Consider the following 26,886-nt stretch of genomic DNA (forward strand, 5'->3'; position numbering starts at 1 on the left):
ATCGGTCAAAAGGGCCATGCTGAAAAAAGTGTCAAAACCAGAAATGCAGGACAGGCCATGGAGAAATGAGAGCCTTGCTACGCTGATGGGCGGGATGTAAATTGCCAACAGCCACTCTGGAGAAGTGTACGGTGTGTCCTGAAACATCGAAAAAACACAGCTTAGAGCGCATAGGGCACTTCCACTCACGGGTGTATAAATTGGGAAAACTAAAAATCAGCAAGACACAGGCACCCCAAGTTTAGGGCTGCTCTGTTGACAAGAACCTCCACTTCATGACACCTTAAATATCCCAGGAAAGAGAAAAATGGATAAAGAATTGGTGGTCCTTATGTACAATGGAATATCACTCAGCCATAAAATCAATGTCATAAGGCTAGTAGCAGCATGATGAGTGGATTTAGGTAAGACGATTCTAAGTGAAATAAGTCACACAGAAATAGACACTTATCATAAGCTATCACTTATAGAGGGAATGTAAAAACCGCTACACTTGAACTGAATTACAAAACAGAACAGAGTCACACGTTTAGAAAACACCCTATGGCTGCTTAACGGGAAAGGTGAGGTGGGGTGATGCATAAATCAAAGGTTTCAAATTAGCTCAGATACCGTTCCATAAACCCAATATGTAATAGAAAGACCTACTCCTTGCTCAGTGAACTGGACTCAACACCCCCTATTCACCGCACAAGAATATATCTGACTAGTAAGAATCTTAAAACCTATGTATTGATATCTCTCTGGATGTGGGTCAAGTGGGTGTAAAGCGGCATAAACACAGCCGTGAAAAGCAGCTAAACCCCATTATAAAAATAAATTACTTTTAAAAACCCATGAAACAAAGGCAGGGAAAGAAAGAGAAATTCTTACACAAGTCGTTCAGTGGCTGTGATGCAACCTGGATTGACCATATCTAGACCCACAGCTGGATGAGACGTAAGGGTGGATACTTTCGGGGCTGAGAGATTTGGTGAGGTTGGGGGAGCAAACGCAGAGCCTTTAAAGTACTACTGCCTGTTACCCATCCCATGGGTCCCAAATCTCCAGGTTCAAGGGCATCTTCCTACATCGAAAACATGCATGAGAAACCCAGAAGTTGGTAGACCGTGTGACCGGAAAAGGTTTCTAAAACGCACCTCATTTCTCATATCCTTGTGCTCGGGTTCGCCATTCCAGCCGCTTTACTAGCAATCTCCGTCCTTGGAGAATCAGCACCTTTAACCTCCTGTTCCGTACAGCTTTCAATTTGTCCTGAGGATGAACCGGAAGAGGGGGAGCCAATGAGAGACTAGCTCTAGGTGTTGGGACAGGCACAGGTCACTCTATTTTCCCATCAGGAAGAAGAATTAACCACAGGCTCAGCCTGCCGCCCGGAAACAGAAAAGGGCCTGAGGCCATCCTGCGCTTTTGCGGCCAGCTCCCAAAAAAGCGAGTTGAAAAATGGAGCTCAGGGGCACTGCAATTCCCAAACCTGCAGAGTTATAAATGATAATTCTCGTCCACAAATATATTGAGGGAAGGCAACGAAGAGGATTTGAAAGCAAGGCAGAATTGCAGGAAACAGATTTCAGGAGGTAGATTCGAATCGCCTTTAAAGCACATGAAAAGCAGCAAAACGTCGACAATGATGCCCTTGGCCAAAAAGGGCGTATGCGTTTTTTCCTGAATATATTCAGGAAAAAACGCATACGCCCTTTTTGGCCAACCAAGCAACCTGGAAAGGCAAATCAGCGCTACAAAGAAGTCTCGCTTCCCATGGGTCAAAAGGGCCATCCTGAAAAAAGTCTCAAAACCAGAAATGCAGGACAGGCCATGGAGAAATGGGAGCCTTGCTACGCTGATGGGCGGGATGTAAATTGCCAACAGCCACTCTGGAGAAGTGTACGGTGTGTCCTGAAATATCGAAAAAACACAGCTTAGTGCGCATAGGGCACATCCACTCATTGGCGTATAAATTGGGAAAACTAAAAACCAGCAAGACACAGGCACCCCAAAGTTTAGGGCTGCTCTGTTGACAAGAACCTCCACTTCATGACACCTTAAATATCCCAGGAAAGAGAAAAATGGATAAAGAAGTGGTGGTCCTTAGGTACAATGGAATATCATTCAGCCATGAAATCAATGTCATAAGGCTAGTAGCAGCATGATGAGTGGATTTAGGTACGACAATTCTAAGTGAAATAAGTCACACAAAAAAAGACACTTATCATAAGCTATCACTTATAGAGGGAATGTAAAAACCGCTACACTTGAACTGAATTACAAAACAGAACAGAGTCACACGTTTACAAAACACACTATGGCTGCTTAACGGGAAAGGTGAGGTGGGGTGATGCATAAAACAAGGGTTTCAAATTAGCTCAGATACCGTTCCATAAACCCAATATGTAATAGAAAGACCTACTCTTTGCTCAGTGAACTGGAATCAACACCCCCTCTTCACCGCACAAGAATATATCTGACTAGTAAGAATCTTAAAACCTATGAATTTATATCTCTCTGGAAGTGAGTCAAGTGGGTGTAAAGCGGCATAAACACAGCCGTGAAAAGCAGCTAAACACCATTATAAAAATAAATTAATTTTAAAAGCCCGTGAAACAAAGACAGTGAAAGAGAGAGAAATTCTTACAAAATTCGTTCAGGGGCTGTGATGCCACCTGGATTGACCATATCTAGACCCACAGCTGGATGAGACGTAAGGGTGGATACTCTCGGGGCTGAGAGATTTGGTGAGGTTGGGGGAGCAAACGCAGAGCCTTTAAATTACTACTGCCTGTTACCCATCCCATGGGTCCCAAATCTCCAGGTTCAAGGGCATCTTCCTACATCAAAAACATGCATGAGAAACCCAGAAGGTGGTAGACCGTGTGACCGGGAAAGGTTTCTAAAACGCACCCCATTTCTAATCTCCTTGTGCTCGGGTTCGCCATTCCAGCCGCTTTACTAGCAATCTCCCTCCTTGGAGAATCAGCACCTTTAACCTCCTGTTCCGTACAGCTTTCAATTTGTCCTGAGGATGAGCGGGAAGAGGGGGAGCCAATGAGAGACTAGCTCTAGGTGTTGGGACAGGCACAGGTCACTCTATTTTCCCATCAGGAAGAAGAATTAACCACAGGCTCAGCCTGCCGCCCGGAACCAAAATAGGGCCTGAGGCCATCCTGCGCTTTTGCGGCCAGCTCCCAAAAAAGCGAGTTGAAAAATGGAGCTCAGGGGCACTGCAATTCACAAACCTGCAGAGTTATAAATGATAATTCTCGTCCTCAAATATATTGAGGGAAGGCAACGAAGAGGATTTGAAAGCAAGGCAGAATTGCACGAAACAGATTTCAGGAGGTAGATTCGAATCGCCTTTAAAGCACATGAAAAGCAGCAAAACGTCGACAATGATGCCCTTGGCCAAAAAGGGCGTATGCGTTTTTTCCTGAATATATTCAGGAAAAAACGCATACGCCCTTTTTGGCCAAGCAAGCAACCTGGAAAGGCAAATCAGCGCTACAAAGAAGTCTCGCTTCCCATGGGTCAAAAGGGCCATCCTGAAAAAAGTCTCAAAACCAGAAATGCAGGACAGGCCATGGAGAAATGGGAGCCTTGCTACGCTGATGGGCGGGATGTAAATTGCCAACAGCCACTCTGGAGAAGTGTACGGTGTGTCCTGAAACATCGAAAAAACACAGCTTAGAGCGCATAGGGCACTTCCACTCACGGGCGTATATATTGGGAAAACTAAAAATCAGCAAGACACAGGCACCCCAAAGTTTAGGGCTGCTCTGTTGACAAGAACCTCCACTTCATAACACCTTAAATATCCCAGGAAAGAGAAAAATGGATAAAGAAGTGGTGGTCCTTATGTACAATGGAATATCACTCAGCCATGAAATCAATGTCTTAAGGCTAGTAGCAGCATGATAAGTGGATTTCGGTACGACGATTCTAAGTGAAATAAGTCACACAGAAAAAGACACTTATCATAAGCTATCACTTATAGAGGGAATGTAAAAACCGCTACACTTGAACTGAATTAAAAACAGAACAGAGTCACACGTTTACAAAACACACTATGGCTGCTTAACGGGAAAGGTGAGGTGGGGTGATGCATAAAACAAGGGTTTCAAATTAGCTCAGATACCGTTCCATAAACCCAATATGTAATAGAAATACCTACTCCTTGCTCAGTGAACTGGACTCAACACCCCCTATTCACCGCACAAGAATATATATGACTAGTAAGAAACTTAAAACCTATGTATTGATATCTCTCTGGATGTGAGACAAGTGGGTGTAAAGCGGCATAAACACAGCCGTGAAAAGCAGATAAACCCCGTTATAAAAATAAATTAATTTTAAAAACCCGTGAAACAAAGACAGTGAAAGAGAGAGAAATTCTTACAAAATTCGTTAAGGGGCTGTGATTCCACCTGGATTGACCATATCTAGACCCACAGCTGGATGAGACGTAAGGGTGGATACTTTCGGGGCTGAGAGATTTGGTGAGGTTGGGGGAGCAAACGCAGAGCCTTTAAAGTACTACTGCCTGTTACCCATCCCATGGGTCCCAAATCTCCAGGTTCAAGGGCATCTTCCTACATCGAAAACATGCATGAGAAACCCAGAAGGTGGTAGACCATGTGACCGGGAAAGGTTTCTAAAACGCACTTCATTTCTCATCTCCTTGTGCTCGGGGTCGCCATTCCAGCCGCTTTACTAGCAATCTTCCTCCTTGGAGAATCAGCACCTTTAACCTCCTGTTCCGTACAGCTTTCAATTTGTCCTGAGGATGAGCGGGAAGAGGGGGAGCCAATGAGAGACTAGCTCTAGGTGTTGGGACAGGCACAGGTCACTCTATTTTCCCATTAGGAAGAAGAATTAACCACAGGCTCAGCCTGCCGCCCGGAACCAAAATAGGGCCTGAGGCCATCCTGCGCTTTTGCGGCCAGCTCCCAAAAAAGCGAGTTGAAAAATGGAGCTCAGGGGCACTGCAATTCACAAACCTGCAGAGTTATACATGATAACTCTCGTCCACAAATATATTGAGGGAAGGTAACGAAGAGGATTTGAAAGCAAGGTAGAATGCTGGAAACAGATTTCAGGAGGTAGATTCGAATCGCCTTTAAAGCACATGAAAAGCAGCAAAACGTCGACAATGATGCCCTGGGCCAAAAAGGGCGTATGCGTTTTTTCCTGAATATATTCAGGAAAAAGCGCATACGCCCTTTTTGGCCAACCAAGCAACCTGGAAAGGCAAATCAGCGCTACAAAGAAGTCTCGCTTCCCATCGGTCAAAAGGGCCATGATGAAAAAAGTGTCAAAACCAGAAATGCAGGACAGGCCATGGAGAAATGAGAGCCTTGCTACGCTGATGGGCGGGATGTAAATTGCCAACAGCCACTCTGGAGAAGTGTACGGTGTGTCCTGAAACATCGAAAAAACACAGCTTAGAGCGCATAGGGCACTTCCACTCACGGGCATATAAATTGGGAAAACTAAAAATCAGCAAGACACAGGCACCCCAAAGTTTAGGGCTGCTCTGTTGACAAGAACCTCCACTTCATGACACCTTAAATATCCCAGGAAAGAGAAAAATGGATAAAGAAGTGGTGGTCCTTACGTACAATGGAATATCACTCAGCCATAAAATCAATGTCATAAGGCTAGTAGCAGCATGATGAGTGGATTTAGGTACGACGATTCTAAGTGAAATAAGTCACACAGAAAAAGACACTTATCATAAGCTATCACTTATAGAGGGAATGTAAAAACCGCTACACTTAAACTGAATTACAAAACAGAACAGAGTCACACGTTTAGAAAACACACTATGGCTGCTTAACGGGAAAGGTGAGGTGGGGTGATGCATAAAACAAGGGTTTCAAATTAGCTCAGATACCGTTCCATAAACCCAATATGTAATAGAAAGACCTACTCCTTGCTCAGTGAACTGGACTCAACACCCCTTATTCACCGCACAAGAATATATCTGACTAGTAAGAATCTTAAAACCTATGTATTGATATCTCTCTGGATGTGAGTCAAGTGGGTGTAAAGCGGCATAAACACAGCCGTGAAAAGCAGCTAAACCCCATTATAAAAATAAATTAATTTTAAAAACCCGTGAAACAAAGACAGTGAAAGAGAGAGAAATTCTTACAAAATTCGTTCAGGGGCTGTGATGCCACTTGGATTGACCATATCTAGACCCACAGCTGGATGAGACGTAAGGGTGGATACTCTCGGGGCTGTGAGATTTGGTGAGGTTGGGGGAGCAAACGCAGAGCCTTTAAAGTACTACTGCCTGTTACCCATCCCATGGGTCCCAAATCTCCAGGTTCAATGGCATCTTCCTACATCAAAAACATGCATGAGAAACCCAGAAGGTGGTAGACCGTGTGACCGGGAAAGGTTTCTAAAACGCACACCATTTCTAATCTCCTTGTGCTCGGGTTCGCCATTCCAGCCGCTTTACTAGCAATCTCCCTCCTTGGAGAATCAGCACCTTTAACCTCCTGTACCGTACAACTTTCTATTTGTCCTGAGGATGAACGGGAAGAGGGGGAGCCAATGAGAGACTAGCTCTAGGTGTTGGCACAGGCACAGGTCACTCTATTTTCCCATCAGGAAGAAGAATTAACCACAGGCTCAGCCTGCCGCCCGGAACCAAAATAGGGCCTGAGGCCATCCTGCGCTTTTGCGGCCAGCTCCCAAAAAAGGGAGTTGAAAAATGGAGCTCAGGGGCACTGCAATTCACAAACCTTCAGAGTTATAAATGATAATTCTCGTCCACAAATATATTGAGGGAAGGCAACGAAGAGGATTTGAAAGCAAAGCAGAATTGCAGGAAACAGATTTCAGGAGGTAGATTCGAATCGCCTTTAAAGCACATGAAAAGTGGCACAACGTCGACAATGATGCCCTTGGCCAAAAAGGGCGTATGCGTTTTTTCCTGAATATATTCAGGAAAAAGCGCATACGCCCTTTTTGGCCAACCAAGCAACCTGGAAAGGCAAATCAGCGCTACAAAGAAGTCTCGCTTCCCATCGGTCAAAAGGGCCATGATGAAAAATGTGTCAAAACCAGAAATGCAGGACAGGCCATGGAGAAATGGGAGCCTTGCTATGCTGATGGGCGGGATGTAAATTGCCAACAGCCACTCTGGAGAAGTGTACGGTGTGTCCTGAAACATCGAAAAAACACAGCTTAGTGCGCATAGAGCACTTCCACTCATTGGCGTATAAATTGGGAAAACTAAAAATCAGCAAGACACAGGCACCCCAAAGTTTAGGGCTGCTCTGTTGACAAGAACCTCCACTTCATGACACCTTAAATATCCCAGGAAAGAGAAAAATGGATAAAGAAGTGGTGGTCCTTATGTACAATGGAATATCACTCAGGCATAAAATCAATGTCATAAGGCTAGTAGCAGCATGATGAGTGGATTTAGGTACGACAATTCTAAGTGAAAAAAGTCACACAGAAAAAGACACTTATCATAAGCTATCACTTATAGAGGGAATGTAAAAACCGCTACACTTGAACTGAATTACAAAACAGAACAGAGTCACACGTTTACAAAACACACTATGGCTGCTTAACGGGAAAGGTGAGGTGGGGTGATGCATAAAACAAGGGTTTCAAATTAGCTCAGATACCGTTCCATAAACCCAATATGTAATAGAAAGACCTACTCCTTGCTCAGTGAACTGGAATCAACACCCCCTCTTCACCGCACAAGAATATATCTGACTAGTAAGAATCTTAAAACCTATGAATTTATATCTCTCTGGAAGTGAGTCAAGTGGGTGTAAAGCGGCATAAACAAAGCCGTGAAAAGCAGCTAAACACCATTATAAAAATAAATTAATTTTAAAAGCCCGTGAAACAAAGACAGTGAAAGAGAGAGAAATTCTTGCAAAATTCGTTCAGGGGCTGTGATGCCACCTGGATTGACCATATCTAGACCCACAGCTGGATGAGACGTAAGGGTGGATACTCTCGGGGCTGAGAGATTTGGTGAGGTTGGGGGAGCAAACGCAGAGCCTTTAAAGTACTACTGCCTGTTACCCATCCCATGGGTCCCAAATCTCCAGGTTCAAGGGCATCTTCCTACATCAAAAACATGCATGAGAAACCCAGAAGGTGGTAGACCGTGTGACCGGGAAAGGTTTCTAAAACGCACCCCATTTCTAATCTCCTTGTGCTCGGGTTCGCCATTCCAGCCGCTTTACTAGCAATCTCCCTCCTTGGAGAATCAGCACCTTTAACCTCCTGTTCCGTACAACTTTCTATTTGTCCTGAGGATGAAGGGGAAGAGGGGGAGCCAATGAGAGACTAGCTCTAGGTGTTGGGACAGGCACAGGTCACTCTATTTTCCCATCAGGAAGAAGAATTAACCACAGGCTCAGCCTGCCGCCCGGAACCAAAATAGGGCCTGAGGCCATCCTGCGCTTTTGCGGCCAGCTCCCAAAAAAGCGAGTTGAAAAATGGAGCTCAGGGGCACTGCAATTCACAAAACTGCAGAGTTATAAATGATAATTCTCGTCCACAAATATATTGAGGGAAGGCAACGAAGAGGATTTGAAAGCAAGGTAGAATTGCACGAAACAGATTTCAGGAGGTAGATTCGAATCGCCTTTAAAGCACATGAAAAGCGGCAAAACGTCGACAATGATGCCCTTGGCCAAAAAGGGCGTATGCGTTTTTTCCTGAATATATTCAGGAAAAAGCGCATACGCCCTTTTTGGCCAACCAAGCAACCTGGAAAGGCAAATCAGCACTACAAAGAAGTCTCGCTTCCCATCGGTCAAAAGGGCCATGATGAAAAAAGTGTCTAAACCAGAAATGCAGGACAGGCCATGGAGAAATGAGAGCCTTGCTACGCTGATGGGCGGGATGTAAATTGCCAACAGCCACTCTGGAGAAGTGTACGGTGTGTCCTGAAACATCGAAAAAACACAGCTTAGAGCGCATAGGGCACTTCCACTCACGGGCGTATAAATTGGAAAACTAAAAATCAGCAAGACACAGGCACCCCAAAGTTTAGGGCTGCTCTGTTGACAAGAACCTCCACTTCATGACACCTTAAATATCCCAGGAAAGAGAAAAATGGATAAAGAAGTGGTGGTCCTTATGTACAATGGAATATCACTCAGCCATAAAATCAATGTCATAAGGCTAGTAGCAGCATGATGAGTGGATTTAGGTACGACGATTCTAAGTGAAATAAGTCACACAGAAAAAGACACTTATCATAAGCTATCACTTATAGAGGGAATGTAAAAACCGCTACACTTAAACTGAATTACAAAACAGAACAGAGTCACACGTTTAGAAAACACACTATGGCTGCTTAACGGGAAAGGTGAGGTGGGGTGATGCATAAAACAAGGGTTTCAAATTAGCTCAGATACCGTTCCATAAACCCAATATGTAATAGAAAGACCAACTCCTTGCTCAGTGAACTGGACTCAACACCCCTTATTCACCGCACAAGAATATATCTGACTAGTAAGAATCTTAAAACCTATGTATTGATATCTCTCTGGATGTGAGTCAAGTGGGTGTAAAGCGGCATAAACACAGCCGTGAAAAGCAGCTAAACCCCATTATAAAAATAAATTAATTTTAAAAACCCGTGAAACAAAGACAGTGAAAGAGAGAGAAATTCTTACAAAATTCGTTCAGGGGCTGTGATGCCACCTGGATTGACCATATCTAGACCCACAGCTGGATGAGACGTAACGGTGCATACTCTCAGGGCTGAGAGATTTGGTGAGGTTGGGGAAGCAAACGCAGAGCCTTTAAAGTACTACTGCCTGTTACCCATCCCATGGGTCCCAAATCTCCAGTTTCAAGGGCATCTTCCTACATCAAAAACATGCATGAGAAATCCAGAAGGTGGTAGACCGTGTGACCGGGAAAGGTTTCTAAAACGCACCCCATTTCTAATCTCCTTGTGCTCGGGTTCGCCATTCCAGCCGCTTTACTAGCAATCTCCCTCCTTGGAGAATCAGCACCTTTAACCTCCTGTTCCGTACAACTTTCAATTTGTCCTGAGGATGAACGGGAAGAGGGGGAGCCAATGAGAGACTAGCTCTAGGTGTTGGGACAGGCACAGGTCACTCTATTTTCCCATCAGGAAGAAGAATTAACCACAGGCTCAGCCTGCCGCCCGGAACCAAAATAGGGCCTGAGGCCATCCTGCGCTTTTGCGGCCAGCTCCCAAAAAAGCGAGTTGAAAATTGGAGCTCAGGGGCACTGCAATTCACAAACCTGCAGAGTTATAAATGATAATTCTCGTCCTCAAATATATTGAGGGAAGGCAACGAAGAGGATTTGAAAGCAAGGCAGAATTGCACGAAACAGATTTCAGGAGGTAGATTCGAATCGCCTTTAAAGCACATGAAAAGCGGCAAAACGTCGACAATGATGCCCTTGGCCAAAAAGGGCGTATGCGTTTTTTCCTGAATATATTCAGGAAAAAACGCATACGCCCTTTTTGGCCAACCAAGCAACCTGGAAAGGCAAATCAGCGCTACAAAGAAGTCTCGCTTCCCATCGGTCAAAAGGGCCATGCTGAAAAAAGTGTCAAAACCAGAAATGCAGGACAGGCCATGGAGAAATGAGAGCCTTGCTACGCTGATGGGCGGGATGTAAATTGCCAACAGCCACTCTGGAGAAGTGTACGGTGTGTCCTGAAACATCGAAAAAACACAGCTTAGAGCGCATAGGGCACTTCCACTCACGGGCGTATAAATTGGGAAAACTAAAAATCAGCAAGACACAGGCACCCCAAAGTTTAGGGCTGCTCTGTTGACAAGAACCTCCACTTCATGACACCTTAAATATCCCAGGAAAGAGAAAAATGGATAAAGAAGTGGTGGTCCTTATGTACAATGGAATATCACTCAGCCATAAAATCAATGTCATAAGGCTAGTAGCAGCATGATGAGTGGATTTAGGTACGACGATTCTAAGTGAAATAAGTCACACAGAAAAAGACACTTATCATAAGCTATCACTTATAGAGGGAATGTAAAAACCGCTACACTTAAACTGAATTACAAAACAGAACAGAGTCACACGTTTAGAAAACACACTATGGCTGCTTAACGGGAAAGGTGAGGTGGGGTGATGCATAAAACAAGGGTTTCAAATTAGCTCAGATACCGTTCCATAAACCCAATATGTAATAGAAAGACCAACTCCTTGCTCAGTGAACAGGACTCAACACCCCTTATTCACCGCACAAGAATATATCTGACTAGTAAGAATCTTAAAACCTATGAATTTATATCTCTCTGGAAGTGAGTCAAGTGGGTGTAAAGCGGCATAAACACAGCCGTGAAAAGCAGCTAAACACCATTATAAAAATAAATTAATTTTAAAAGCCCGTGAAACAAAGACAGTGAAAGAGAGAGAAATTCTTACAAAATTCGTTCATGGGCTGTGATGCCACCTGGATTGACCATATCTAGACCCACAGCTGGATGAGACGTAAGGGTGGATACTTTCGGGGCTGAGAGATTTGGTGAGGTTGGGGGAGCAAACGCAGAGCCTTTAAAGTACTACTGCCTGTTACCCATCCCATGGGTCCCAAATCTCCAGGTTCAAGGGCATCTTCCTACATCGAAAACATGCATGAGAAACCCAGAAGTTGGTAGACCGTGTGACCGGGAAAGGTTTCTAAAACGCACCTCATTTCTCATCTCCTTGTGCTCGGGTTCTCCATTCCAGCCACTTTACTAGCAATCTCCCTCCTTGGAGAATCAGCACCTTTAACCTCCTGTTCCGTACATCTTTCAATTTGTCCTGAGGATGAACGGGAAGAGGGTGAGCCAATGAGAGACTAGCTCTAGGTGTTGGGACAGGCACAGGTCACTCTATTTTCCCATCAGGAAGAAGAATTAACCACAGGCTCAGCCTGCCGCCCGGAACCAGAATAGGGCCTGAGGCCATCCTGCGCTTTTGCGGCCAGCTCCCAAAAAAGCGAGTTGAAAAATGGAGCTCAGGGGCACTGCAATTCACAAACCTGCAGAGTTATAAATGATAACTCTCATCCACAAATATATTGAGGGAAGGCAACGAAGAGGATTTGAAAGCAAGGCAGAATTGCAGGAAACAGATTTCAAGAGGTAGATTCGAATCGCCTTTAAAGCACATGAAAAGCAGCAAAACGTCCACAATGATGCCCTTGGCCAAAAAGGGCGTATGCGTTTTTTCCTGAATATATTCAGGAAAAAACGCATACGCCCTTTTTGGCCAACCAAGCAACCTGGAAAGGCAAATCAGCGCTACAAAGAAGTCTCGCTTCCCATGGGTCAAAAGGGCCATCCTGAAAAAAGTGTCAAAACCAGAAATGCAGGACAGGCCATGGAGAAATGGGAGCCTTGCTATGCTGATGGGCGGGATGTAAATTGCCAACAGCCACTCTGGAGAAGTGTACGGTGTGTCCTGAAACATCGAAAAAACACAGCTTAGTGCGCATAGAGCACTTCCACTCATTGGCGTATAAATTGGGAAAACTAAAAATCAGCAAGACACAGGCACCCCAAAGTTTAGGGCTGCTCTGTTGACAAGAACCTCCACTTCATGACACCTTAAATATCCCAGGAAAGAGAAAAATGGATAAAGAAGTGGTGGTCCTTATGTACAATGGAATATCACTCAGGCATAAAATCAATTTCATAAGGCTAGTAGCAGCATGATGAGTGGATTTAGGTACGACAATTCTAAGTGAAAAAAGTCACACAGAAAAAGACACTTATCATAAGCTATCACTTATAGAGGGAATGTAAAAACCGCTACACTTGAACTGAATTACAAAACAGAACAGAGTCACACGTTTAGAAAACACACTATGGCTGCTTAACGGGAAAGGTGAGGTGGGGTGATGCATAAAACAAGGGTTTCAAATTAGCTCAGATACCGTTCCATAAACCCAATATGTAATAGAAAGACCTACTCCTTGCTCAGTGAACTGGAATCAACACCCCCTCTTCACCGCACAAGAATATATCTGACTAGTAAGAATCTTAAAACCTATGAATTTATATCTCTCTGGAAGTGAGTCAAGTGGGTGTAAAGCGGCATAAACAAAGCCGTGAAAAGCAGCTAAACACCATTATAAAAATAAATTAATTTTAAAAGCCCGTGAAACAAAGACAGTGAAAGAGAGAGAATTTCTTGCAAAATTCGTTCAGGGGCTGTGATGCCACCTGGATTGACCATATCTAGACCCACAGCTGGATGAGACGTAAGGGTGGATACTCTCGGGGCTGAGAGATTTGGTGAGGTTGGGGGAGCAAACGCAGAGCCTTTAAAGTACTACTGCCTGTTACCCATCCCATGGGTCCCAAATCTCCAGGTTCAAGGGCATCTTCCTACATCAAAAACATGCATGAGAAACCCAGAAGGTGGTAGACCGTGTGACCGGGAAAGGTTTCTAAAACGCACCCCATTTCTAATCTCCTTGTGCTCGGGTTCGCCATTCCAGCCGCTTTACTAGCAATCTCCCTCCTTGGAGAATCAGCACCTTTAACCTCCTGTTCCGTACAACTTTCTATTTGTCCTGAGGATGAACGGGAAGAGGGGGAGCCAATGAGAGACTAGCTCTAGGTGTTGGGACAGGCACAGGTCACTCTATTTTCCCATCAGGAAGAAGAATTAACCACAGGCTCAGCCTGCCACCCGGAACCAAAATAGGGCCTGAGGCCATCCTGCGCTTTTGCGGCCAGCTCCCAAAAAAGCGAGTTGAAAAATGGAGCTCAGGGGCACTGCAATTCACAAAACTGCAGAGTTATAAATGATAATTCTCGTCCACAAATATATTGAGGGAAGGCAACCAAGAGGATTTGAAAGCAAGGCAGAATTGCACGAAACAGATTTCAGGAGGTAGATTCGAATCGCCTTTAAAGCACATGAAAAGCGGCAAAACGTCGACAATGATGCCCTTGGCCAAAAAGGGCGTATGCGTTTTTTCCTGAATATATTCAGGAAAAAGCGCATACGCCCTTTTTGGCCAACCAAGCAACCTGGAAAGGCAAATCAGCGCTACAAAGAAGTCTCGCTTCCCATCGGTCAAAAGGGTCATGCTGAAAAAAGTGTCAAAACCAGAAATGCAGGACAGGCCATGGAGAAATGAGAGCCTTGCTACGCTGATGGGCGGGATGTAAATTGCCAACAGCCACTCTGGAGAAGTGTACGGTGTGTCCTGAAACATCGAAAAAACACAGCTTAGAGCGCATAGGGCACTTCCACTCACGGGCGTATAAATTGGGAAAACTAAAAATCAGCAAGACACAGGCACCCCAAAGTTTAGGGCTGCTCTGTTGACAAGAACCTCCACTTCATGACACCTTAAATATCCCAGGAAAGAGAAAAATGGATAAAGAAGTGGTGGTCCTTATGTACAATGGAATATCACTCAGCCATAAAATCAATGTCATAAGGCTAGTAGCAGCATGATGAGTGGATTTAGGTACGACGATTCTAAGTGAAATAAGTCACACAGAAAAAGACACTTATCATAAGCTATCACTTATAGAGGGAATGTAAAAACCGCTACACTTAAACTGAATTACAAAACAGAACAGAGTCACACGTTTAGAAAACACACTATGGCTGCTTAACGGGAAAGGTGAGGTGGGGTGATGCATAAAACAAGGGTTTCAAATTAGCTCAGATACCGTTCCATAAACCCAATATGTAATAGAAAGACCAACTCCTTGCTCAGTGAACAGGACTCAACACCCCTTATTCACCGCACAAGAATATATCTGACTAGTAAGAATCTTAAAACCTATGAATTTATATCTCTCTGGAAGTGAGTCAAGTGGGTGTAAAGCGGCATAAACACAGCCGTGAAAAGCAGCTAAACACCATTATAAAAATAAATTAATTTTAAAAGCCCGTGAAACAAAGACAGTGAAAGAGAGAGAAATTCTTACAAAATTCGTTCATGGGCTGTGATGCCACCTGGATTGACCATATCTAGACCCACAGCTGGATGAGACCTAACGGTGGATACTTTCGGGGCTGAGAGATTTGGTGAGGTTGGGGGAGCAAACGCAGAGCCTTTAAAGTACTACTGCCTGTTACCCATCCCATGGGTCCCAAATCTCCAGGTTCAAGGGCATCTTCCTACATCGAAAACATGCATGAGAAACCCAGAAGTTGGTAGACCGTGTGACCGGGAAAGGTTTCTAAAACGCACCTCATTTCTCATCTCCTTGTGCTCGGGTTCTCCATTCCAGCCGCTTTACTAGCAATCTCCCTCCTTGGAGAATCAGCACCTTTAACCTCCTGTTCCGTACATCTTTCAATTTGTCCTGAGGATGAACGGGAAGAGGGTGAGCCAATGAGAGACTAGCTCTAGGTGTTGGGACAGGCACAGGTCACTCTATTTTCCCATCAGGAAGAAGAATTAACCACAGGCTCAGCCTGCCGCCCGGAACCAGAATAGGGCCTGAGGCCATCCTGCGCTTTTGCGGCCAGCTCCCAAAAAAGCGAGTTGAAAAATGGAGCTCAGGGGCACTGCAATTCACAAACCTGCAGAGTTATAAATGATAACTCTCATCCACAAATATATTGAGGGAAGGCAACGAAGAGGATTTGAAAGCAAGGCAGAATTGCAGGAAACAGATTTCAAGAGGTAGATTCGAATCACCTTTAAAGAACATGAAAAGCAGCAAAACGTCCACAATGATGCCCTTGGCCAAAAAGGGCGTATGCGTTTTTTCCTGAATATATTCAGGAAAAAACGCATACGCCCTTTTTGGCCAACCAAGCAACCTGGAAAGGCAAATCAGCGCTACAAAGAAGTCTCGCTTCCCATGGGTCAAAAGGGCCATCCTGAAAAAAGTGTCAAAACCAGAAATGCAGGACAGGCCATGGAGAAATGGGAGCCTTGCTATGCTGATGGGCGGGATGTAAATTGCCAACAGCCACTCTGGAGAAGTGTACGGTGTGTCCTGAAACATCGAAAAAACACAGCTTAGTGCGCATAGAGCACTTCCACTCATTGGCGTATAAATTGGGAAAACTAAAAATCAGCAAGACACAGGCACCCCAAAGTTTAGGGCTGCTCTGTTGACAAGAACCTCCACTTCATGACACCTTAAATATCCCAGGAAAGAGAAAAATGGATAAAGAAGTGGTGGTCCTTATGTACAATGGAATATCACTCAGGCATAAAATCAATGTCATAAGGCTAGTAGCAGCATGATGAGTGGATTTAGGTACGACAATTCTAAGTGAAAAAAGTCACACAGAAAAAGACACTTATCATAAGCTATCACTTATAGAGGGAATGTAAAAACCGCTACACTTGAACTGAATTACAAAACAGAACAGAGTCACACGTTTACAAAACACACTATGGCTGCTTAACGGGAAAGGTGAGGTGGGGTGATGCATAAAACAAGGGTTTCAAATTAGCTCAGATACCGTTCCATAAACCCAATATGTAATAGAAAGACCTACTCCTTGCTCAGTGAACTGGAATCAACACCCCCTCTTCACCGCACAAGAATATATCTGACTAGTAAGAATCTTAAAACCTATGAATTTATATCTCTCTGGAAGTGAGTCAAGTGGGTGTAAAGCGGCATAAACAAAGCCGTGAAAAGCAGCTAAACACCATTATAAAAATAAATTAATTTTAAAAGCCCGTGAAACAAAGACAGTGAAAGAGAGATAAATTCTTGCAAAATTCGTTCAGGGGCTGTGATGCCACCTGGATTGACCATATCTAGACCCACAGCTGGATGAGACGTAAGGGTGGATACTCTCGGGGCTGAGAGATTTGGTGAGGTTGGGGGAGCAAACGCAGAGCCTTTAAAGTACTACTGCCTGTTACCCATCCCATGGGTCCCAAATCTCCAGGTTCAAGGGCATCTTCCTACATCAAAAACATGCATGAGAAACCCAGAAGGTGGTAGACCGTGTGACCGGGAAAGGTTTCTAAAACGCACCCCATTTCTAATCTCCTTGTGCTCGGGTTCGCCATTCCAGCCGCTTTACTAGCAATCTCCCTCCTTGGAGAATCAGCACCTTTAACCTCCTGTTCCGTACAACTTTCTATTTGTCCTGAGGATGAACGGGAAGAGGGGGAGCCAATGAGAGACTAGCTCTAGGTGTTGGGACAGGCACAGGTCACTCTATTTTCCCATCAGGAAGAAGAATTAACCACAGGCTCAGCCTGCCGCCCGGAACCAAAATAGGGCCTGAGGCCATCCTGCGCTTTTGCGGCCAGCTCCCAAAAAAGCGAGTTGAAAAATGGAGCTCAGGGGCACTGCAATTCACAAAACTGCAGAGTTATAAATGATAATTCTCGTCCACAAATATATTGAGGGAAGGCAACGAAGAGGATTTGAAAGCAAGGCAGAATTGCACGAAACAGATTTCAGGAGGTAGATTCGAATCGCCTTTAAAGCACATGAAAAGCGGCAAAACGTCGACAATGATGCCCTTGGCCAAAAAGGGCGTATGCGTTTTTTCCTGAATATATTCAGGAAAAAGCGCATACGCCCTTTTTGGCCAACCAAGCAACCTGGAAAGGCAAATCAGCGCTACAAAGAAGTCTCGCTTCCCATCGGTCAAAAGGGCCATGATGAAAAAAGTGTCTAAACCAGAAATGCAGGACAGGCCATGGAGAAATGAGAGGCTTGCTACGCTGATGGGCGGGATGTAAATTGCCAGCAGCCACTCTGGAGAAGTGTACGGTGTGTCCTGAAACATCGAAAAAACACAGCTTAGAGCGCATAGGGCACTTCCACTCACGGGCGTATAAATTGGAAAACTAAAAATCAGCAAGACACAGGCACCCCAAAGTTTAGGGCTGCTCTGTTGACAAGAACCTCCACTTCATGACACCTTAAATATCCCAGGAAAGAGAAAAATGGATAAAGAAGTGGTGGTCCTTATGTACAATGGAATATCACTCAGCCATAAAATCAATGTCATAAGGCTAGTAGCAGCATGATGAGTGGATTTAGGTACGACGATTCTAAGTGAAATAAGTCACACAGAAAAAGACACTTATCATAAGCTATCACTTATAGAGGGAATGTAAAAACCGCTACACTTAAACTGAATTACAAAACAGAACAGAGTCACACGTTTAGAAAACACACTATGGCTGCTTAACGGGAAAGGTGAGGTGGGGTGATGCATAAAACAAGGGTTTCAAATTAGCTCAGATACCGTTCCATAAACCCAATATGTAATAGAAAGACCAACTCCTTGCTCAGTGAACTGGACTCAACACCCCTTATTCACCGCACAAGAATATATCTGACTAGTAAGAATCTTAAAACCTATGTATTGATATCTCTCTGGATGTGAGTCAAGTGGGTGTAAAGCGGCATAAACACAGCCGTGAAAAGCAGCTAAACCCCATTATAAAAATAAATTACTTTTAAAAACCCGTGAAACAAAGACAGTGAAAGAGAGAGAAATTCTTACAAAATTCGTTCAGGGGCTGTGATGCCACCTGGATTGACCATATCTAGACCCACAGCTGGATGAGACGTAACGGTGCATACTCTCAGGGCTGAGAGATTTGGTGAGGTTGGGGAAGCAAACGCAGAGCCTTTAAAGTACTACTGCCTGTTACCCATCCCATGGGTCCCAAATCTCCAGGTTCAAGGGCATCTTCCTACATCAAAAACATGCATGAGAAACCCAGAAGGTGGTAGACCGTGTGACCGGGAAAGGTTTCTAAAACGCACCCCATTTCTAATCTCCTTGTGCTCGGGTTCGCCATTCCAGCTGCTTTACTAGCAATCTCCCTCCTTGGAGAATCAGCACCTTTAACCTCCTGTTCCGTACAACTTTCAATTTGTCCTGAGGATGAACGGGAAGAGGGGGAGCCAATGAGAGACTAGCTCTAGGTGTTGGGACAGGCACAGGTCACTCTATTTTCCCATCAGGAAGAAGAATTAACCACAGGCTCAGCCTGCCGCCCGGAACCAAAATAGGGCCTGAGGCCATCCTGCGCTTTTGCGGCCAGCTCCCAAAAAAGCGAGTTGAAAATTGGAGCTCAGGGGCACTGCAATTCACAAACCTGCAGAGTTATAAATGATAATTCTCGTCCTCAAATATATTGAGGGAAGGCAACGAAGAGGATTTGAAAGCAAGGCAGAATTGCACGAAACAGATTTCAGGAGGTAGATTCGAATCGCCTTTAAAGCACATGAAAAGCGGCAAAACGTCGACAATGATGCCCTTGGCCAAAAAGGGCGTATGCGTTTTTTCCTGAATATATTCAGGAAAAAACGCATACGCCCTTTTTGGCCAACCAAGCAACCTGGAAAGGCAAATCAGCGCTACAAAGAAGTCTCGCTTCCCATCGGTCAAAAGGGCCATGCTGAAAAAAGTGTCAAAACCAGAAATGCAGGACAGGCCATGGAGAAATGAGAGCCTTGCTACGCTGATGGGCGGGATGTAAATTGCCAACAGCCACTCTGGAGAAGTGTACGGTGTGTCCTGAAACATCGAAAAAACACAGCTTAGAGCGCATAGGGCACTTCCACTCACGGGTGTATAAATTGGGAAAACTAAAAATCAGCAAGACACAGGCACCCCAAGTTTAGGGCTGCTCTGTTGACAAGAACCTCCACTTCATGACACCTTAAATATCCCAGGAAAGAGAAAAATGGATAAAGAATTGGTGGTCCTTATGTACAATGGAATATCACTCAGCCATAAAATCAATGTCATAAGGCTAGTAGCAGCATGATGAGTGGATTTAGGTAAGACGATTCTAAGTGAAATAAGTCACACAGAAATAGACACTTATCATAAGCTATCACTTATAGAGGGAATGTAAAAACCGCTACACTTGAACTGAATTACAAAACAGAACAGAGTCACACGTTTAGAAAACACCCTATGGCTGCTTAACGGGAAAGGTGAGGTGGGGTGATGCATAAAACAAAGGTTTCAAATTAGCTCAGATACCGTTCCATAAACCCAATATGTAATAGAAAGACCTACTCCTTGCTCAGTGAACTGGACTCAACACCCCCTATTCACCGCACAAGAATATATCTGACTAGTAAGAATCTTAAAACCTATGTATTGATATCTCTCTGGATGTGGGTCAAGTGGGTGTAAAGCGGCATAAACACAGCCGTGAAAAGCAGCTAAACCCCATTATAAAAATAAATTACTTTTAAAAACCCATGAAACAAAGGCAGGGAAAGAAAGAGAAATTCTTACACAAGTCGTTCAAGGGCTGTGATGCAACCTGGATTGACCATATCTAGACCCACAGCTGGATGAGACGTAAGGGTGGATACTCTCGGGGCTGAGAGATTTGGTGAGGTTGGGGGAGCAAACGCAGAGGCTTTAAAGTACTACTGCCTGTTACCCATCCCATGGGTCCCAAATCTCCAGGTTCAAGGGCATCTTCCTACATCGAAAACATGCATGAGAAACCCAGAAGGTGGTAGACCGTGTGACCGGAAAAGGTTTCTAAAACGCACCTCATTTCTCATATCCTTGTGCTCGGGTTCTCCATTCCAGCCGCTTTACTAGCAATCTCCCTCCTTGGAGAATCAGCACCTTTAACCTCCTGTTCCGTACAGCTTTCAATTTGTCCTGAGGATGAACCGGAAGAGGGGGAGCCAATGAGAGACTAGCTCTAGGTGTTGGGACAGGCACAGGTCACTCTATTTTCCCATCAGGAAGAAGAATTAACCACAGGCTCAGCCTGCTGCCCGGAAACAGAAAAGGGCCTGAGGCCATCCTGCGCTTTTGCGGCCAGCTCCCAAAAAAGCGAGTTGAAAAATGGAGCTCAGGGGCACTGCAATTCACAAACCTGCAGAGTTATAAATGATAATTCTCGTCCACAAATATATTGAGGGAAGGCAACGAAGAGGATTTGAAAGCAAGGCAGAATTGCAGGAAACAGATTTCAGGAGGTAGATTCGAATCGCCTTTAAAGCACATGAAAAGCAGCAAAACGTCGACAATGATGCCCTTGGCCAAAAAGGGCGTATGCGTTTTTTCCTGAATATATTCAGGAAAAAACGCATACGCCCTTTTTGGCCAACCAAGCAACCTGGAAAGGCAAATCAGCGCTACAAAGAAGTCTCGCTTCCCATGGGTCAAAAGGGCCATCCTGAAAAAAGTCTCAAAACCAGAAATGCAGGACAGGCCATGGAGAAATGGGAGCCTTGCTACGCTGATGGGCGGGATGTAAATTGCCAACAGCCACTCTGGAGAAGTGTACGGTGTGTCCTGAAACATCGAAAAAACACAGCTTAGTGCGCATAGGGCACATCCACTCATTGGCGTATAAATTGGGAAAACTAAAAATCAGCAAGACACAGGCACCCCAAGTTTAGGGCTGCTCTGTTGACAAGAACCTCCACTTCATGACACCTTAAATATCCCAGGAAAGAGAAAAATGGATAAAGAATTTTTGGTCCTTATGTACAATGGAATATCACTCAGCCATAAAATCAATGTCATAAGGCTAGTAGCAGCATGATGAGTGGATTTAGGTAAGACGATTCTAAGTGAAATAAGTCACACAGAAAAGGACACTTCTCATAAGGTGTCACTTATAGAGGGAATGTAAAAACCGCTACACTTAAACTGAATTACAAAACAGAACAGAGTCACACGTTTAGAAAACACACTATGGCTGCTTAACGGGAAAGGTGAGGTGGGGTGATGCATAAAACAAGGGTTTCAAATTAGCTCAGATACCGTTCCATAAACCCAATATGTAATAGAAAGACCAACTCCTTGCTCAGTGAACTGGACTCAACACCCCTTATTCACCGCACAAGAATATATCTGACTAGTAAGAATCTTAAAACCTATGTATTGATATCTCTCTGTTTGTGTGTCAAGTGGGTGTAAAGCGGCATAAACACAGCCGTGAAAAGCAGCTAAACCCCATTATAAAAATAAATTACTTTTAAAAACCCGTGAAACAAAGACAGTGACAGAGAGAGAAATTCTTACAAAATTCGTTCAGGGGCTGTTATGCCACCTGGATTGACCATATCTAGACCCACAGCTGGATGAGACGTAACGGTGCATACTCTCAGGGCTGAGAGATTTGGTGAGGTTGGGGGAGCAAACGCAGAGCCTTTAAAGTACTACTGCCTGTTACCCATCCCATTGGTCCCAAATCTCCAGGTTCAAGGGCATCTTCCTACATCAAAAACATACATGAGAAACCCAGAAGGTGGTAGACCGTGTGACCGGGAAAGGTTTCTAAAACGCACCCCATTTCTAATCTCCTTGTGCTCGGGTTCGCCATTCCAGCCGCTTTACTAGCAATCTCCCTCCTTGGAGAATCAGCACCTTTAACCTCCTGTTCCGTACAACTTTCAATTTGTCCTGAGGATGAACGGGAAGAGGGGGAGCCAATGAGAGACTAGCTCTAGGTGTTGGGACAGGCACAGGTCACTCTATTTTCCCATCAGGAAGAAGAATTAACCACAGGCTCAGCCTGCCGCCCGGAACCAAAATAGGGCCTGAGGCCATCCTGCGCTTTTGGGGCCAGCTCCCAAAAAAGCGAGTTGAAAAATGGAGCTCAGGGGCACTGCAATTCACAAACCTGCAGAGTTATAAATGATAATTCTCGTCCTCAAATATATTGAGGGAAGGCAACGAAGAGGATTTGAAAGCAAGGCAGAATTGCACGAAACAGATTTCAGGAGGTAGATTCGAATCGCCTTTAAAGCACATGAAAAGCGGCAAAACGTCGATAATGATGCCCTTGGCCAAAAAGGGCGTATGCGTTTTTTCCTGAATATATTCAGGAAAAAGCGCATACGCCCTTTTTGGCCAACCAAGCAACCTGGAAAGGCAAATCAGCGCTACAAAGAAGTCTCGCTTCCCATCGGTCAAAAGGGCCATGCTGAAAAAAGTGTCAAAACCAGAAATGCAGGACAGGCCATGGAGAAATGAGAGCCTTGCTACGCTGATGGGCGGGATGTAAATTGCCAACAGCCACTCTGGAGAAGGGTACGGTGTGTCCTGAAACATCGAAAAAACACAGCTTAGAGAGCATAGGGCACTTCCACTCACGGGCGAATAAATTGGGAAAACTAAAAATCATCAAGACACAGGCACCCCAAAGTTTAGGGCTGCTCTGTTGACAAGAACCTCCACTTCATGACACCTTAAATATCCCAGGAAAGAGAAAAATGGATAAAGAATTTTTGGTCCTTATGTACAATGGAATATCACTCAGCCATAAAATCAATGTCATAAGGCTAGTAGCAGCATGATGAGTGGATTTAGGTACGACAATTCTAAATGAAATAAGTCACACAGAAAAAGACACTTATCATAAGCTATCACTTATAGAGGGAATGTAAAAAACGCTACACTTGAACTGAATTACAAAACAGAACAGAGTCACACGTTTAGAAAACACACTATGGCTGCTTAACGGGAAAGGTGAGGTGGGGTGATGCATAAAACAAGGGTTTCAAATTAGCTCAGATACCGTTCCATAAACCCAATATGTAATAGAAAGACCTACTCCTTGCTCAGTGAACTGGACTCAACACCCCCTCTTTACCGCACAAGAATATATCTGAATAGTAAGAATCTTAAAACCTATGTATTGATATCTCTCTGGATGTGAGTCAAGTGGGTGTAAAGCAGCATAAACACAGCCGAGAAAAGCAGCTAAACCCCATTATAAAAATAAATTAATTTTAAAAACCCGTGAAACAAAGACAGTGAAAGAGAGAGAAATTCTTACAAAATTCGTTCAGGGGCTGTGATGCCACCTGGATTGACCATATGTAGACCAACAGCTTGATGAGACATAAGGGTGGACACTCTCGGGGCTGAGAGATTTGGTGAGGTTGGGGGAGCAAACGCAGATCCTTTAAAGTAATACTGCCTTTTACCCATCCGATGGTTCCCAAATCTCCAGGTTCAAGGGCATCTTCCTACATCGAAAACATGCATGAGAAACCAAGAAGGTGGTACACTGTGTGACCGGGAAAGGTTTCTAAAACGCACCTCATTTCTCATCTCCTTGTGCTCGGGTTCGCCATTCCAGCCGCTTTACTAGCAATCTCCCTCCTTGGAAAATCAGCACCTTTAACCTCCTGTTCCGTACAGCTTGCAATTTGTCCTGTGGATGAACGGGAAGAGGGGGAGCCAATGAGAGTCTAACTCTAGGTGTTGGGACAGGCACAGGTCACTCTATTTTCCCAACAGGAAGAAGAATTAACCACAGGCTCAGCCTGCCGCCCGGAACCAGAATAGGGCCTGAGGCCATCCTACACTTTTGCGGCCAGCTCCCAAAAAAGCGAGTTGGAAAATGGAGCTCAGGGGCACTGCAAGTCACAAACCGGCAGAGTTATAAATGATAACTCTCGTCCACAAATATATTGAGGGAAGGCAAAGAAGAGGATTTGAAAGCAAGGCAGAATTGCAGGAAACAGATTTCAGGAGGTAGATTCGAGTCGCCTTTAAAGCACATGAAAAGCGGCAAAACGTCGACAATGATGCCCTTGGCCAAAAAGGGCGTATGCGTTTTTCCCTGAATATATTCAGGAAAAAACGCATACGCCCTTTTTGGCCTACCAAGCAACCTGGAAAGGCAAATCAGCGCTACAAAGAAGTCTTGTTTCCCATCGGTCAAAAGGGCCATGCTGAAAAAAGTGTCAAACCCAGAAATGCAGGACAGGCCATGGAGAAATGGGAGCCTTGCTATGCTGATGGGCGGGATGTAAATTGCCAACAGCCACTCTGGAGAAGTGTACGGTGTGTCCCGAAACAACGAGAAAACACAGCTTAGAGCACATAGGGCACTTCCACTCACGGGCGTATAAATTGGGAAAACTAAAAATCAGCAAGACACAGGCACCCCAAAGTTTAGGGCTGCTCTGTTGACAAGAACCTCCACTTCATGACACCTTAAATATCCCAGGAAAGAGAAAAATGGATAAAGATGTGGTGGTCCTTATGTACAATGGAATATCACTCAGCCATGAAATCAATGTCATAAGGCTAGTAGCAGCATGATGAGTGGATTTAGGTACGACGATTCTAAGTGAAATAAGTCACACAGAAAAAGACACTTATCAAAAGCTATCACTTATAGAGGGAATGTAAAAACCGCTACACTTGAACTGAATTACAAAACAGAACAGAGTCACACGTTTAGAAAACACACTATGGCTGCTTAACGGGAAAGGTGAGGTGGGGTGATGCATAAAACAAGGGTTTCAAATTAGCTCAGATACCGTTCCATAAACCCAATATGTAATAGAAAGACCTACTCCTTGCTCAGTGAACTGGACTCAACACCCCCTATTCACCGCATAAGAATATATCTGACTAGTAAGAATCTTAAAACCTATGTATTGATATCTCTCTGGATGTGAGTCAAGTGGGTGTAAAGCAGCATAAACACAGCCGAGAAAAGCAGCTAAACCCCATTATAAAAATAAATTAATTTTAAAAACCCGTGAAACAAAGACAGTGAAAGAGAGAGAAATTCTTACAAAATTCGTTCAGGGGCTGTGATGCCACCTGGATTGACCATATGTAGACCAACAGCTTGATGAGACATAAGGGTGGACACTCTCGGGGCTGAGAGATTTGGTGAGGTTGGGGGAGCAAAGGCAGATCCTTTAAAGTAATACTGCCTTTTACCCATCCGATGGTTCCCAAATCTCCAGGTTCAAGGGCATCTTCCTACATCGAAAACATGCATGAGAAACCCAGAAGGTGGTACACTGTGTGACCGGGAAAGGTTTCTAAAACGCACCTCATTTCTCATCTCCTTGTGCTCGGGTTCGCCATTCCAGCCGCTTTACTAGCAATCTCCCACCTTGGAGAATCAGCACCTTTAACCTCCTGTTCCGTACAGCTTGCAATTTGTCCTGTGGATGAACGGGAAGAGGGGGAGCCAATGAGAGTCTAACTCTAGGTGTTGGGACAGGCACAGGTCACTCTATTTTCCCAACAGGAAGAAGAATTAACCACAGCCTCAGCCTGCCGCCCGGAACCAGAATAGGGCCTGAGGCCATCCTACACTTTTGCGGCCAGCTCCCAAAAAAGCGAGTTGGAAAATGGAGCTCAGGGGCACTGCAAGTCACAAACCGGCAGAGTTATAAATGATAACTCTCGTCCACAAATATATTGAGGGAAGGCAAAGAAGAGGATTTGAAAGCAAGGCAGAATTGCAGGAAACAGATTTCAGGAGGTAGATTCGAGTCGCCTTTAAAGCACATGAAAAGCGGCAAAACGTTGACAATGATGCCCTTGGCCAAAAAGGGCGTATACGTTTTTCCCTGAATATATTCAGGAAAAAACGCATACGCCCTTTTTGGCCAACCAAGCAACCTGGAAAGGCAAATCAGCGCTACAAAGAAGTCTTGCTTCCCATCGGTCAAAAGGGCCATGCTGAAAAAAGTGTCAAACCCAGAAATGCAGGACAGGCCATGGAGAAATGGGAGCCTTGCTATGCTGATGGGCGGGATGTAAATTGCCAACAGCCACTCTGGAGAAGTGTACGGTGTGTCCCGAAACATCGAGAAAACACAGCTTAGAGCACATAGGGCACTTCCACTCACGGGCGTATAAATTGGGAAAACTAAAAATCAGCAAGACACAGGCACCCCAAAGTTTAGGGCTGCTCTGTTGACAAGAACCTCCACTTCATGACACCTTAAATATCCCAGGAAAGAGAAAAATGGATAAAGATGTGGTGGTCCTTATGTACAATGGAATATCACTCAGCCATGAAATCAATGTCATAAGGCTAGTAGCAGCATGATGAGTGGATTTAGGTACGACGATTCTAAGTGAAATAAGTCACACAGAAAAAGACACTTATCAAAAGCTATCACTTATAGAGGGAATGTAAAAACCGCTACACTTGAACTGAATTAC

General features: G+C 44.5%; 1 long non-coding RNA gene across 1 annotated transcript in view; it reads left to right on the forward strand.

Moving 5' to 3' along the window:
• The window catches only part of LOC309653471, a 744,506-nt gene extending 718,006 nt beyond the window's left edge, over positions 1 to 26,500 (forward strand). Inside the window, exon 2 of the long non-coding RNA XR_014259206.1 lies at positions 25,922 to 26,500. This is a non-coding gene — a long non-coding RNA (uncharacterized lncRNA). The remainder of the gene's footprint in view (positions 1 to 25,921) is intronic.
• The last annotated feature ends 386 nt before the right edge of the window (positions 26,501 to 26,886 follow it).

Source organism: Balaenoptera physalus (genome assembly GCF_965194825.1).
Source record: "Balaenoptera physalus genome assembly, contig: HAP1_SCAFFOLD_30, whole genome shotgun sequence".
NCBI classification, from domain to species: Eukaryota; Metazoa; Chordata; class Mammalia; order Artiodactyla; family Balaenopteridae; genus Balaenoptera; species Balaenoptera physalus.